The sequence below is a fragment of the Ursus maritimus genome, unplaced genomic scaffold (assembly GCF_017311325.1).
Source record: "Ursus maritimus isolate PB19 unplaced genomic scaffold, ASM1731132v1 scaffold_5, whole genome shotgun sequence".
NCBI classification, from domain to species: Eukaryota; Metazoa; Chordata; class Mammalia; order Carnivora; family Ursidae; genus Ursus; species Ursus maritimus.
In genome coordinates, this window is record NW_024426663.1 from 59,324,824 (window position 1) to 59,339,663 (window position 14,840).

The 14,840-nt window shown below is 41.0% G+C and overlaps 1 protein-coding gene across 3 annotated transcripts in view; it reads left to right on the forward strand.

Annotated features, from left to right (window-relative positions):
• The window catches only part of FSTL4 (follistatin like 4), a 617,506-nt gene that overhangs the window by 257,239 nt on the left and 345,427 nt on the right, over positions 1-14,840 (forward strand). The window lies entirely within an intron of this gene.

The window sequence follows — 14,840 nt, forward strand, 5'->3', positions numbered from 1 at the left end:
CGGGGGGTTTTACCTAGAACTCTCAGACAGGCTAGGTACTAGGTGAATAGCAATCCAGCCAGGCTGACCATGGGTGCCTTCCTTTTTGACTCTGTTATAAAAGAAAATTGAAAAAGATCCTTATTGTGCCTTAAAGGCTTTTTAATTATATATAACTCATTTAATTTAAACTACTCTAAGTTCCATTTTTAATATAAGTTTTATAGTGGTACAGTGAAAGTGCCTTCTAATCAAAGTGTGTTTGGAGATTTATCTCCCTATACAAAAGCAGATACTCCTGGGAGCCCCAGCCAATTATTTATTCAGACAGCAATCAAAAATCAGCAAGTACTGAGTGGAGGGCATGGTGCTGGAAGCTCATGGGAGTGCAGAGGCATCCGAGAGGTTCCTCCCGGGGCTGGGGGTGGCTCTGAAGGTTGGAGGAGCTGGGTCAGCACACAGTAGCTGCCTTTGTGATGCTCACTGCCATTTCTGGGACAAATGTTTCTGCTTCTCACGGCTGATGCTTCAGCTATGGGGAGGGCGGAGATGATGGAGAGTGGGGCTGGCTTCTCGGTCAGAAGGGATGACTGAGCAATCCTGAGCAGGGAAGGTCAGGCTCCGAATGGACTGGTCTTGACTGCGGGGTGGGGGGGGGGGGGGGGCTCCCTGACCACCCATTTAAAGTAGCCAGCCCTTTCACCTTCATGATTCTGCCCCCCCAACCCCCGTTTTATTTGTGACCATGGTGCTTCTTACCCTGATATGTTCTGTAAATTTCATTTGCTTGTTGTCTGTCTCTCCACATCAGATCATAGGTTTCATGGGGACAGAGATTGTGCCTATCTTGGTGCTGCTGAATCCCCAGGGCAGTAAATATTTATGGAATGAATGACTACATGAAGGAATGAAGGGGTGAATAAATGTCAGGAAACCATCAGAAACATTGCTAAGAGCCCTGGGTGAGGAGCTGAGTGCCTTGGGGCGACTCACGGTGGTGGGAATAGCAGGATAAGGCCTCCCTTGGAGGCTGGGAGTGAGGAAAGAGAGGTGAAGAGAAAGTAGGGGCGATGCCCAGGAGGCTGGAGAGGCTGCTGGCCTGGCAAGGAGGGTGGGAGGAGAGGGGCCTGTTTCTGGGCAGCAGGAGAGATCTGGGGGTGGGGGGATGCTGAGATGGAGGAGGCTTCTCTGTCCCTTCAAGGGCAAGAACTTTGTCCATCCTTAAACATCTGTCGCTTTAGGAATGTTCAACCTGATTCCCATCAGGTGCCACCCAGGCTGGTCTGCAGGCCCCCTTTTCCCGCCTTCGCCCCCACCCCCCGGGTCACCCACCCCCAGCCCTGCCGTGATTCTGGAATCTTTTGCACCTTTATGTCAGGTCCTATCTGTGATAACCCTCTCTCCATGCTCCATGTTAAAAAAGAGGAATGAAATAGAGACCTGAGGACTGTGCTGGGGGTGGGGGGTGGCAGCCTTTTTACCTTTTTTATCTTTTTATTTTCTAGACGTAGGTCATTTTTTTAAAAAATAGTTTTCAGAGTGCAGGTCTTTCACCTCCTGATTAAGTTTATTCCAAGGTATTTTATTATCTTTGGTGCAGTTGTATATGAGATTATTTTCTTTGTTTTACTCTGATGCTTCATTACCTATACATAGAAATGCAACAGATTTCTGTACATTGATTTTGTGTTCTGCAGCCTTTCTGAATTTGTTTATCAGTTCCAGTAGCTTTTTGGTGGAGTCTTTAGGGTTTTCTATATATAGTATCAGGTCATGTGCAAATAGTGTAAGTTTTACTTTTTCCTTACCAGTTTGGATTCCTTTTATTTCTTTTTCTTGTCTGATTGCTGTGGCTAGGACTTGAGTACGGTGCTGAATAAAAATGGTGAGAGTAGACATCCTTGTCTTGTTCTTGATCTTAGAGGAAAAGCTCTCAGCTTTTCACCATTGAGTATGATGTTGGCTGTGGGTTTGTCATACATGGTCTTTATTATGTTGAGGTATGTCCCCTCTTAACCTACTTTGTTGAGGGCTTTTTATTGTGAATGGATGTTGTAGTGTGTCACATGCTTTTTCTGCATCTGTTGAAATTATCATATGGTTTTTATCCTTTCTCTTACTGATGTGATGTATCATGTTGATTGATTTGTGAATATTGAATCACCCTTGCATCCCTGGAATAAATCCCATGTGATCGTGGTGAATGATTTTTTTTAAATGTATTGTTGAATTCAGTTTGCTAATATTTTGTTGAGAATTTTTGCATCTATGGTCATCAGAGATATTAGCCCGCAGTTCTTTTTGTGGTGTCTTTATCTGGTTTTGGTATCAGGGTAATGCTGGCCTCATAGAATGAATTAGGAATTTTTCCTTCCTCTTCTATTTTTTGAAATAGTTTGAGAAGAATAGGTATTAACTCTTCATTAAATGTTTGGTAGAATTCACCTGTGAAGCCATCTGGCCCTGGACTTTTGTTTGTTGAGAGGGTTTTTTTTCTTTTTTTCTTTCTTTCTTTCTTTTTTTTTTTTTTTAACTGATTCCATTTCATTGCTGGTAACTGGTCAGTTCAGATTGTATATTTCTTCCTGCTTCAGTTTTGGTAGGTTATGTTTCTAGGAATTTATCCATTTCTTCTAGGTTGTCCAATTTGTTGATATCTAATTTTTCATAATAGTTTCTCGTAATTGTATTTCTGTGGTGTTGGTTGTTATTTCTTTTCTTTCATTTATGATTTTATTTGTGTCCACCCCCCTTTGATGAGTCTGGGTAAAGGTTTATGAATTTTGTTGATCTTTTCAAAGAACTAGCTCCTGGTTTTATTGATCTGTTCTAGTTTTGTTTTTTTTTTTTTTAATTTCTTCCTTATTTCAGCTCTAATCTTTATTTTTTTCCTTCCTTCTGGTTTGGGGTTTTGTTGGTTGTTCTTTTTCTAGCTCCTTTAGGTATAAGGTTAGATTGTTAAGGCATAGGTTATTCTAAACCTCATCTTGGCCTTACAGCTGGCACAGAGAAAAAAAAGTGGCAGATTTGAATCTCATCTTAAACAGGTTGATGCTAAGTTACATTATCTCTTGGCTGGTACCTGGAGGGTATAATGAATAATTAAAATGTGAACTTCCATCCCCTTTCCTCCCAGAGGCCATCTGTCTTCACTCCCATCTGTCCTCCCCTGAACACCCACAAAGTGGTCTTGATTTTCTTACAGCATGCGGTCTGCTGGAACCAAGCCAGCGCAGGGGAGATGCTTGTGTGGCGGGACAACTAGTGGACACGAAGCCTCTCAGAATGCGGAAGGCATCGTAGGACGTCCCTGTTTCTGTGCAAAGTTATCTGAAAAAGGAAAAGTATAGAAAGTCAGGCTTCCATGACAACCCTCGTGCTCCGTGACCCTCATGGAGAACCTTACTTGCCCCCCATTCCTCACCAGGAGATCTTGAAATTATCTGATTCCATTCTTGCAATAAATGTGTTTAAGGTCTATAATATGCCAGGCTCCATGCTGGGGTAAGAGATGAATGAGTGTCGGGGAGACAGATGCCGCTCTAGAAATGGCAATCCAGTGTGACTGTCGCTTGTGGTGGTTAACCAGCACTGCACATACCGGGCTGGGCTTTGTCAAGCCGGCTGCTGTCCCCGGAGATGACAACAGCTGTTAATGAAGCACAAGTTAGAGCCCCATGCTGCTAACAGTTAGGGTGGTCTGCCACACCCTGATTGCTTGTTCTGAGGCGGATATGCGGATTAATTTCTAAATAAAAAAGTTAATTAGTTTTTCATTTGTTCAGTATCAGAGAGAGAAAACTGGCAAGTGCCCCTCTTTCCTCCTTGGTCTTGTAATCTTTGTGCAGGTGATAATGTTGAACAAGGTGGACTGATGGATGTGTCATTGATATTTAATCCTTCAGATGTGATTTCGTGTTTACTTGTATTGTCACTTTGGTAGATTTGCCACAGAAGACAGCCTTAAACTCAGAGCCAACTTCTCTTTTTTAATTGTACATGAGTAACCTTTAACACATAGCTTTAATACCTAGAATTTAAAATCCCTAAATCCTCATATAATATTCTATTCATGCCTTACTTATGAAACCAAGAAAATTATCACCCAAATTATCTTAATTTCTGAAGGCCTGGGAAATATCCTCGTACTCAATTTTCTATCTGGTGTCTCATAATCACTATTAATACCTTTTCTCTTCAAAGTAGCCCAGCTTTCTCCTGTACTGGTCACTCTCTGAGGTGGCTGTTAGACTCAGCCCGTGGTTCTGAGACGTTACCTAATTGCCCCTGACTGGCCTGTCTGGTCTCCCATTTTAGAGATGGGTAAACTGGAGTGGGAGGATCTGGGTGGCTCTCTCAAGGCTGCAGCTGGGCGAGCAGTTACTAATAAAATCAGGTCACTAAGACCTTCTGCAGGCTGCAAGGGTCTTGTTTCACACTGTCCCTTGTAGACAGTAAAACTGATGTTCTTCTTAAGTGTGCCGCAGAGATACTATTTGCAGGTTCATAATGATGCTTTTTTTTTTTTAAACAAATGCCTTGTACCTTCATTATACAGAGATTTCTTTGATATTTTTTCAAAATCATCCATACATGGTCTCTTCCTTCTGTCTTTATTAACTCTCTGTTCCTCTGTAAACACCAATTTCCTTACACTGATCAATTTTTGTTAGATAGGACATAGAAGGGATACAGAGCTTGCTAAGGGTATCTCCATGGTTCAGCCCTAGAGTGTCAGAAAAGGTCACTTCCTTTGCCTGTGTGGCCATGCCCAGCTCCACCCTTCCCTTTCTTGGTCTCCTGAGAAGGGCAAGTGAGGCCTCACCTGATAAGGTAGCATGTGGGCAGGGCTGGCCAAAGGTGGAAGGGCCCATGCCCCGTGCCCAACTTCCTTAGCTCCCTAAGCATTATTGAGGCTTAGTGCTGCTGGCTGCACCTCTGCCCCCTTTAACACACCTTGAAGGCGTAAGGCAGTCTACTAGAGAGGACACACATCTTTCTACCCTACAGGGCTCCTGCACATGTGACTGTTCTATGCAAGCTTCAGAGATGAGCTCTGGCCCCTCGACTAAGTGGTATTTCTCAAGAGCCTGCACCTCCTTGTTTGGAGATTCCTTGAGCACCTGCCACGGGTTCCACATGACCGCAGGAGGCAGCGGATGTTCAGATTATCTTCCCCCCCCCCCGCCCCCGAAAATCCTATTGTTTGCTGGGTAATTCATCTTGGCTTTCAAACTAGCCCTTGAGTTTAGGGTTAATCCCCTAATCCTCTTGTCATCTGGCTTTGAAGACCCAGACATGATGTGCTGGGAAATCTTAACAATGCAGCTGTTTTCCTCCTGCCTTTGACTGAACCATATAAATGAGATAAAGTGTACAAAATGGTTGATTTGTGCTCAGTAAATGGGAGCCAGTAACAGCATACATGCTACATAAGGCATCACTTTAGTTAGCTGTATTTTGTCATTCCCAGTGAAGACTTTAATTGCAGAATGGTGTCTTGCTAGCAAAAATGAAAGTGGTTAAAGTTTTTAAAATTCAGATGAATAAATGAAAAACCTTAAGAAAGGTTGTTAAAGAAGCATTAGTTTTAAGAGCAGCTCAGATATGAAAAACTTAGAATTTAGATGTCAGAATTTCAGTAATGATTAGTGCCGAATGTTAGCAAAGCTTTGATCTCAACTGTACCAAATGGTCCATAAATCGAGCTCGTGGACTTCCTTGTGTAGCCTCTTCCAGCATTTGGGGCCTGAGGAACTCTGACGCAGGGGGCTTCTCCTGCTCCTGTGATGCTGGCCCAATACACCGTGTGTCCTGGGCTCACTGTCAGGACACGGGCAGGGGCAGAGGGCTGGCAGCTGGCAGCCTCAGCGGGCTGTGCCGCATCTGCCCCAGCTCTGCATGTGCTTTGTGTGAGGACCTGGCCATGCTGAGCTCTGCTCAGCTTGGTGCCTTCATGTCACGCTCTTCTTGGTTGTGGATGCTTTTGATCCCCATCTTGCTAACCCGCAGAGCCAACATTTTCCCAGAAGCCACCAAATGCCATTCGTATTCTGAGTGACAGACTGAGGCTTTGCCTCTAAACAAGGCTGCCTGGCCACGTGGAAGAGGAGGGGTGCCTTTGGTCTGTGGCAGTGCTCCAGCAGCCTTTTCCTGAGCCCGACACACAGCCTGAGACCCCGGAGCATGGCCTATGATGGATGTGACAAGGGTCCAGGGGTGGAATCTGAGGGTCCTCGTTTACAGTCTTGGAGCTGCTCTCAGACTACTTTTTGGGAGCTGAGAATCTGTAATAGATTTCTGGATTATGAAAAATATTACTCAGCACTCACATTCTATTGATTCAAAAATAAAGATTATGCAGTTGAACTGCACAGTAAAATACAGCTTTATGGAATGGTAATTTTTTACTTAAGTTCTTCTCCATTATAGTGGAAGATAATGGATTCAGGAAGGGTACAATGAGGAATAAAGCTGTTGTATTGTATTGGTTAAATGACATTTAAAATGATTTGGCTGTCAAATTCATGGAAAGGTTATGAGCAGTGAATGAAAAATCTAAAATTAATTCCCTACTTCAAGAAAGTGTGATTTATACCATAATAAAATTAGATTTTTAGTTAAAGAAATGTAGTCATTAAGTAATGCCCATGCACTAACTCTCATTTATAACCATCTGGTTTGAAGGTTCGGCAGCAAATAATCTCTTCCTTAGGCAGTGCATCCAAGGCCCCTGTGTCATTTCTGCTAGTGCATTTTGCTCTGTATCGCTCTGCTACAGCTTTTCGGGGGTGGCTTTTTCAAGTACGAGAGAGGCAGGTGGTTATTTAACCTCAAGAATGGACAGAGCCATTGAACTCCTTTGCCTTCCCAGATGACCTCTCCCCCTCAGTCATCTCCGTGGACAGTGATAGCAGCGACGACGGCCACCATTGGAGGACACTTGCACGTTGCCCACCATGCTAAGTATGGTCCGGGCCTATTTTTACTTGGTCTGGTCACTACCACGACTGTGTGAGGAAGGCACTGCTCCCGCCTTTATTTTACAGATGAACATGCTGAGGCTTAGGCAGGTGAGGGTGTCCGCCCAAGGTGGCAGGGGCCCAGCTGGCAGGAATAAGCCAGGATCCAGCCCACATCCTCCAGCTTCAGAATCTCAACGTTTAATCCCTGTCACAGGCCTCCTGCGTCCTGGCTGAGCGTTTGCTCTGAGGCAGCATAGTGTGGCGGTAGCATTTCTGAGACTGACCCATAGCCCTGACTTGGCCCCTTAGCACTCTTGTGATGGTGAGCATGCTGCAGCCTTTCCCTCAGTCTAAACTTCTCCTCTGCGTATCAGGGAGTGTGATTTATGCCCTCTATTTAACAGACTCCTGATTGGTATGGTTGGGTACTTTGTCCGAGTTCATCTTTTAATTGTAATGGAAGCATATCAGAAATACAGGAAGGAGTACACACCTTACGCGTACAGCTCAATGGATTTTTACACAGTGGACACACCCATGTGACCTCCAACGAGATAACAATTGAGAACGTTCCCAGCACCCCAGAAACCACCTTGGTGTCCCCTCAGTCATTGTCCTCTCAAAGGTGACCACCAGAGATTGCTTCTCTTGGTTTCTGAACATTATAAAAACAAAATCCTACAAACTGTACTGTTCTGTGTCTGTCTTTCACTCGACGTGAAAGTTGAAATCCCATCTGTGAGGCCAATTTAAGTTACTGCTTCTGTTCCTTGTCATAGCGGTGAAGTTTCCCACAGTGCGGCCACGCCGGCATTCCTGTGGCGGTGCTTCTGGTCGTGGGCATCTGGCTGGCCCCCTGCGCTCACCTGTTGCGTGCGGAGCCGGGCTGCGCAGGCGCGGACGCTGTTCGATGCGCACGCAGACCAGCTTCTGTCGGGCGCTTACCTGGGAGAGGAACCCCAGAGTCAGGAAAAAAGAATTCACACTGTTAAAAAAAAAAAAAATTAATAGAGGGAATTGGTTGAACAGGTATTAAAGGATTAAAAAGGCAAAAAAGGACCCCCTGAGAGGACGAAGAACTCCAGCAGCAGGGAGCCCCATCGAAATGACACTCAGACCAATGAGGAGAGTCCTGCTGGGGCTGGTTCCTCAAGGCTTAAGAAATCACAGTTGCTCCGTGTCCTTGTACGCTTTTGATGTTACCGTTGTTGGGTTGTTTTTTTTTTTTTTTTCCTGTTTTTTGTTTGTTTGTTTGTTTTTCTGTGGTGTATAGCAGTATCCCACTGTGGTTTTAACTTGTGAAGTTCCTTTCCAAGTCCTTAGCTCATTTTTCAAGTACGTGATTCGTATTTGTTTTACTTGCACAAGTATTTTCTATATTCTCCACAAGTGCTCTGTCAGCTGTGTGTTGTAAATACAGTCCCCTGATGGCTTGACTCTTCACTGTCTTAATCCTGTCTTCTAATGAACAGAAGTCTTCATTTAATAAAGTCCAGCCCGTCATTCTTTACTTTTATAGTGCTACCTTTCACATCCTATTTAAGAAATACTGGCTTGCTTAAAGGTCATGAAGATAACCTCTTAAGGTATCTTCTGGAGACTTTAATTGTTTTACCTTTCACATTGACATCTGCAGTTCCCCCGGAAGTGACTTTTACGTATGTTACAAGGTAGGAGGTTGAGGTTCATTTTTTTCCAAAAAAGTTTACCCAATTGATTTAACCCCCTCTGTGAAAAAAGCCATCCTTTTCCCATTGTATTGCATGCACACCTTTGTCATCCACTCAGAAACTGTGTATGTGTGATTTCCTGCTCAATTTCAAATTCTATGTCCTTCTTTCCTTCCTGACTCCCTCCCTCCCTTCCTTCCTTCCTTCCTTCCTTCCTTCCTTCCTTCCTTCCTTCCTTCCTTCCTTCCTCAGTCTTCTTAGGGATCCATTAAGTTTATTCATCTTTTCAAAGAACCAACTTTTGGCTTTAAATTTTTATGGTATATATTCCCCCCCCCCATTTCATTGATTTCTGCTCCTATCATATTTGTTTCCTACTACTTTTTGCGGACTTAAATTGTCCTTCTCCTTGCTTTCAGAGACAGATGCTTAGGTCATCGATTTCTAGCCTTTATTGTTTTCTAACATATGCATTTCAGGTTATATTTCCCTTGAATCATTGCTTTATCCACATCCCACAATTTTTTAAATGCTATAATTCAATTGTCCATCATTCCAAAATACCTTATTTCTCTTGTGATTTTCTTTTGAAAATTATGTGATATACTTATAAATCCATGGGTCAAATATTTGGAGTTTTTTCTCCATATCCTCCTGTTACCGACTTCTAATTTAATTTCACTGTAGTCACAAAGCTATATTTGTTGTTTATATGATTTTAATAATTTGAAACTTGCTGGAACTTCTTGATGGCTCAGCATATGGTCAGTCTTTACAGATGTCCAGTGGACCGTTGAGGCGAAGGGGTAGTATGCAGTTGTCGTTTAGTGTTTGATGTACATCTTTGTCATCAACCCAGAAACTGGGAATGTGTGGTTTCCTGCTCAATTTCAGATTCTCTGTCCATTTTCTTTCTTCCCTTCCCTTCCCTCCCCTCCTCTTCCCATGCCTCCCCCCTCCCCTTCTTTCCTTCCTTCTTCCCTTCTTTCTTTTCTCTCTCTCTTTCAGAGATAGATGTAGGTCAAGTTTGTCAATGGTGAGGTTCAAATTTTGTAGATCCTTACTGATTTATTTCCTCTACTTACTCTGTCACATAGCGACAGATGTTTCTTTAATCCTTGGACCATTATTGTAGGTTTTTCCACTTCTTTTAGTTTTGACTTTTTGATGTTCAAGCTATGCTATTGCTCTTCTGCGAGTTTAGGGTTGCTATGCATTCCTGTTAAGTTGTCTTGTTATTATTATGAACCATCCCTTTTTGTCACTAATGATAATTCTTGCTTTGGAGTCTATTTTATTTATACCAGCTTTCTTCTGGTTAGAATTAATAATCTTTATCCTTTCTATCTTTTTACGTTCCACTTTTTTTGTATCCTTTTACTTATGGTATGTCTCTTATAAGCAGCATATTGCTGGATTTTGTTTTATCTATTCTGTCAAACTTTGTATTTTTGTTGGATTATTTAGTCTACTTTTATTTAAATGAAATTAAATCTAACACATTATTCTCTCTATTCTTTATTCTCTTTTTTCCTACCCTTTCTTGTCTTCCTTTGGATCAGTCAGGTTTTTTGTTACCCAACTCCTTTGGCCTCACAGTACTAATTTTACCACTTTTTGAACAATAAAAAGCCATTCTGGTACTTCAGTTCCATTTGACTTCCTGACCTTTTGTGATCATATTGTCATGTACTTTTCTCCAAATTTTATTACCTTAAAGGCCATTATTATTGTACTAAGCAGACTAAAATAGATTTATCCCTTTTTTAACCCTTACTGATGCTCTTTATTCCTTCTTGCAAAACTATGCATTCATCTGAAAAAAATTTCCTCTTGTCCAGAGTGTTCCCTTTTGTTGCTTTTAGTGGTAATCTGCTGGCAGTGGATTCTTTCCGTTTTTGTTTATCTAGATAAATCTTTATTTTGCCCTGTGTATACCTGTATTTTCACCAGGGATAGAATTCTAGCTTTCAGAATTGTGAAGATGCCATTCTGTTATTTTCATTTCCATTATCGGTTCCATGATTATTTTCTCCTGTAAAGTCATCTGTGGTCTTGCTCTTGCTCCTTTGTAGATGATAAGTCCTCTCCATCCCCACCACCCACCTGCTGGCTGATTTTGAGATTTTCTTTTTGTCTTTGAATATTAGACTGTTTTTCTGTGAGTACCTAGCATTGGTTTTCTTTCTGTTTGTCTTGCTTAGGGTTTATAGAGATTGCTAAATCTTTGGTTTGATGTTTTTCATAAATTTCAGAAAATCCCCAGTTGACATCTCTTCAAATATTTATTCTATTTCCTCTCTCCTTTCACTTTGACACTTAAATTACATGCTTGTTGAAGGTTTTCCCCGTTTCCTCTAATGTCTCTTATACTCTTTTCTTTATTTTTCACCCTTTATTTTCTCCTTTCAGATCTTCACTCTTTTTATTTTCTGCTGATCTAGCTTCCAGCTTACTCTTCTTCTTTTTAGTTGTGTTTAATCTGTTGACTTCTTTGTTGTTTAACTTTAAATTCTAGAATTTTCATTTGATTCCTTTGTAATGGGTTGTAATTCTGTGATGAAATTCAGCATCTTTTATTTTACTGGGCAAATTAGTCATCATTATTCTAGAGCTTGTGTTTGATAATTCTAAAATCTGGGTAAAGTGTGGGTCTCTTTCTGCTGTATTTTGTATTGGATTTTAGTTGTTTGATCTTATTTTCTGCCATACCTAGTAAATGTGGGTTGGGTGTTGAACATTATGTATGAAAAATCTTAAAGCCTGTGAATATTTTTGTCTTCCAGAGAGGATTTACTTCTCTTTGTTAGACATAAAATACTGGTGAATCATCTTGGTCTGCTAGGAACTGAAATTCTTGGAGAGTATATGATCTCAACTCAAAGTCAGTTGCATTTACCAGAGCCACTCTTTCTTGGCAAGCCAAATTTTTGTCTCCCTAGCACCATGATAAGTACCAAAATCTATGCTTAGTTTTTCAGCTGATTTGAGACCAATTTTTTGCTTATTTTTCATCCTCTTTATATGTGCAGCTCAGACATAATTGTATAACTCAAGAGGAAGCTGGTTGCAGATTATTGGGCTCACTTCTTTCTGGTTTCCTTTTCCAGGATTTCAGACCCTCGGGTTCTAGCTCCTTTGGTAGCCCAAATCTGGTATCTCTCAACTCAGTGAAACTTCTTTCAGCTCTAGAGCAGGACTTTTTGTTTGACTTCTATGCAAAATAGCCAGTGCCCCACAGGGAAAATTAGCACCTCAGAGGACTTCTGCTCTCTGAATATTGACTCTTAAGTTCTGACTGCTTTTGTTTCTCTGATATGCTTTCGCAAACTTAAAAAAAAAAAAAAATCCAGCTTCTATAGTTGTTTTTAGCAGAAAGATGGGTCTAATGCAAGTTCTTCTTCTGTAGCCTGAAGTAGAAGTATATCTCATCTGATTTCACACTACCTCATGAATTAAGTAGAGTTGTGCATAAGCTTTGTTATGTGTGTAAACTTTGAAATTTAAATCCCAGCTGGTCACTGACCAATATGTGAGAACTTGGACAAGCTTAACCTTTTTGACCTTTTATTTCCTCACCTTTAATCATTATTTGAGAAATGAAGTTGAAGAGACATTTAAAGATCAGTTAATTCCACTTACTTGAACTATTTCAGAGCATAGTAAAAGAAAAACTTCTGAATTCATTATATGAAGCTGGTATCATTTTAATTCCTAAATCTGAGGGGAAAATGGCACCTAAGAATAATAGAGCAATCTCATTTATGAATGTTAATGCAAAAAACATATTTAAAATCATAATAAACAGAATCCATCAATATTTTTTAAGAAGGTTATCATGATTAAGAAATGCTTATTCCAGAAATACGGAGGTAGGTGAATACCATGAATTCTGCTAGAGCTAAGGAGAATTTTAATAGATCTAAGGAGAAAAAGAATCATGACAATCTCCCTAAATTCAGAAAAGTATTTGATAAAATTCAACACACATTGTATTTTTTATTCAACAAATATGCATTGAGCATCTGCTCTCTTAATAGCACTGAGGATGCAAGAATGAAAAAGATCCTGGTGCCAACCCAACTCACATTCCAGTGGAGAGAAACAGTCAATAAATAAACAAGTAAAAGGACAAGCTAGAACATCCATTTATTTTCAAGACTCAATAATATGTGCATGGATTTCATTAATTTGATGAACATACCTTGGGCCAAAAGCCAGCATTTTGTTTCCCTGAATCAGGAAACACTAAAGGTTTTCTTCTTAAAGTCAGAAACAAGACCAGTATGCCCATGGACAGGCCAAGTTTCCACAACACTTAGCATTAGATTGAGGAATTAGCTGAAGCAATCAGACAAGAGAAAGACATGAGAGACCTAAGAATTGGAAAGAAAGAGATAAAAATCATAGCTATTTGAAGATTACATAATATATAAAAGGAAACCCCCAAACAATCGATGGAATAACTATTAACAAACAATAAGACATTTAGCCAAGTGGTTGGTTAAAAACCCATATATAAAAATCAATTGCACACACATACAAATAAAGAGCAGTTAGAAGATATAATGAAAGAGAAATTCTATTTATGATAACAAAAGATATACAAAAAGGAAATATTCAGAAGACATAGAGGAAAACTATAAAATACTCTTGGAGGAAAGAAAGAAACAAATGATGAAAAATACTGTTAGATAAGATACAACATAATGCAGATGTCAGCTTTCCTTAATTTATAAGTTTTGTACAATTGCAATAAGACATCCCTAAAGTCTTCTTCTTGAGATGTACAAGTTGCTTATGGATTTCCCCTGTTCTAAAAATACTAGTTACTTCCAGGGATGTGGTGCCAGACCCTGAAGCAGAGAGCTGGGGAGCGGTGGGGGAGGGGCTGGCTGTGCTGTGTGGGTCACGTGCAGCTTACATAGCTCTCAGAGCACTTAACGCTGTCCGTGGTCCCTCTTCTGAACCCTGACCTAGTGAGTACCCCTTCAGGAACCAGCATTCGAGAAGCTCATTTGGTTAACTGCTGTGCTGATGGGCTGCAGGCCTATAGCATATGTCTTCCATTGGTTTCCACCTGGGCTTTTGACTCATTGCAGGTGGTAGTCAGAGAATGTAATTTGGGGAGGGGGATGCACTTTCAGGTGCCTCCTCAGTTTCATCCCTCATATTGCCTCTGCCTTCTGACCCCAAAGGATGTTAGACAAGAATGCTAAGGTTTGAAAGACAACACCATTTGCTACAAAAGTGCTGGTGCTGAATGGTCTTCTTTGTCATGATGGCAAGAAGTTGGCCCAAGTTAGGTATTTTATTTTCTCTTCTTTGGTTGCTAGCATGGATTTTCAACTTATTCTTGATATTAGACTTTGTATCCTAAACTGGTTATTTATGATGAATTGTACGTACTTTTTATTAGTTGTGAAAACACAGTATATGTTTCCAGCCTTTCCCTCCCATTACTTCTCACTGGGTCTTTCCTGCTTCTTGAGCATATCCTGCACTCTCCCCCTCACCCTGCCTTTTCTTAAGCTTTTCTCTCTTCCTGGTGTACCCTCCCTCCCTTACTTCTATCTGAAAGCCTGCCCATTCTGCAGTGCTATTTCAAATGTTCTTTTAAAAACCTTTTTCTTTATGTATCTGCCTGAATATGAATATACTGCTATTTTTCAAGGTAAAACCACCCCTTTACTTCTCAGTAATTTGTGTTTGTTCTGTAGCCTCCTATTCAACTATGAATGTTTTCTTTTTTCTTTTTTTCAGCCATGAATGTTTTCAATGCAGGAATTCTGTCTGTTTTGGTTATATAACTTCTCACTTTGCTTATTGGCCTACACAAGCAGGAAAATGGAATTGAATTAAAAAAAATACCCAAGGGCTTAATTTAGTCCAATGTCAGGGACTGACCATCCAAATTGTCTGTAAGATCCCACCCTTTGGAAATTACTGAGTTGAGCACAGTCAATTACTAGATCATGCCAGTGACTCACTCAAAAGCATTGGTGGTCTTCATTATGGTACCACAAATCACAACCTACTGCAGGTCAGATAGTTCTGACTCCTGTCCACTTGTGTTTTCCCAAGCCCTATAGCACCTACAGTCTAGGTGGGAGATGTGGTATCAGTCTGGGACAGGGTCTTCCTTAACACTTGGTAACAGTCCAGATTCCACATAAGGAGGACCATGAGAGTTGTCTCTGTTCATTAAAAGTTGAATGATTGGGGC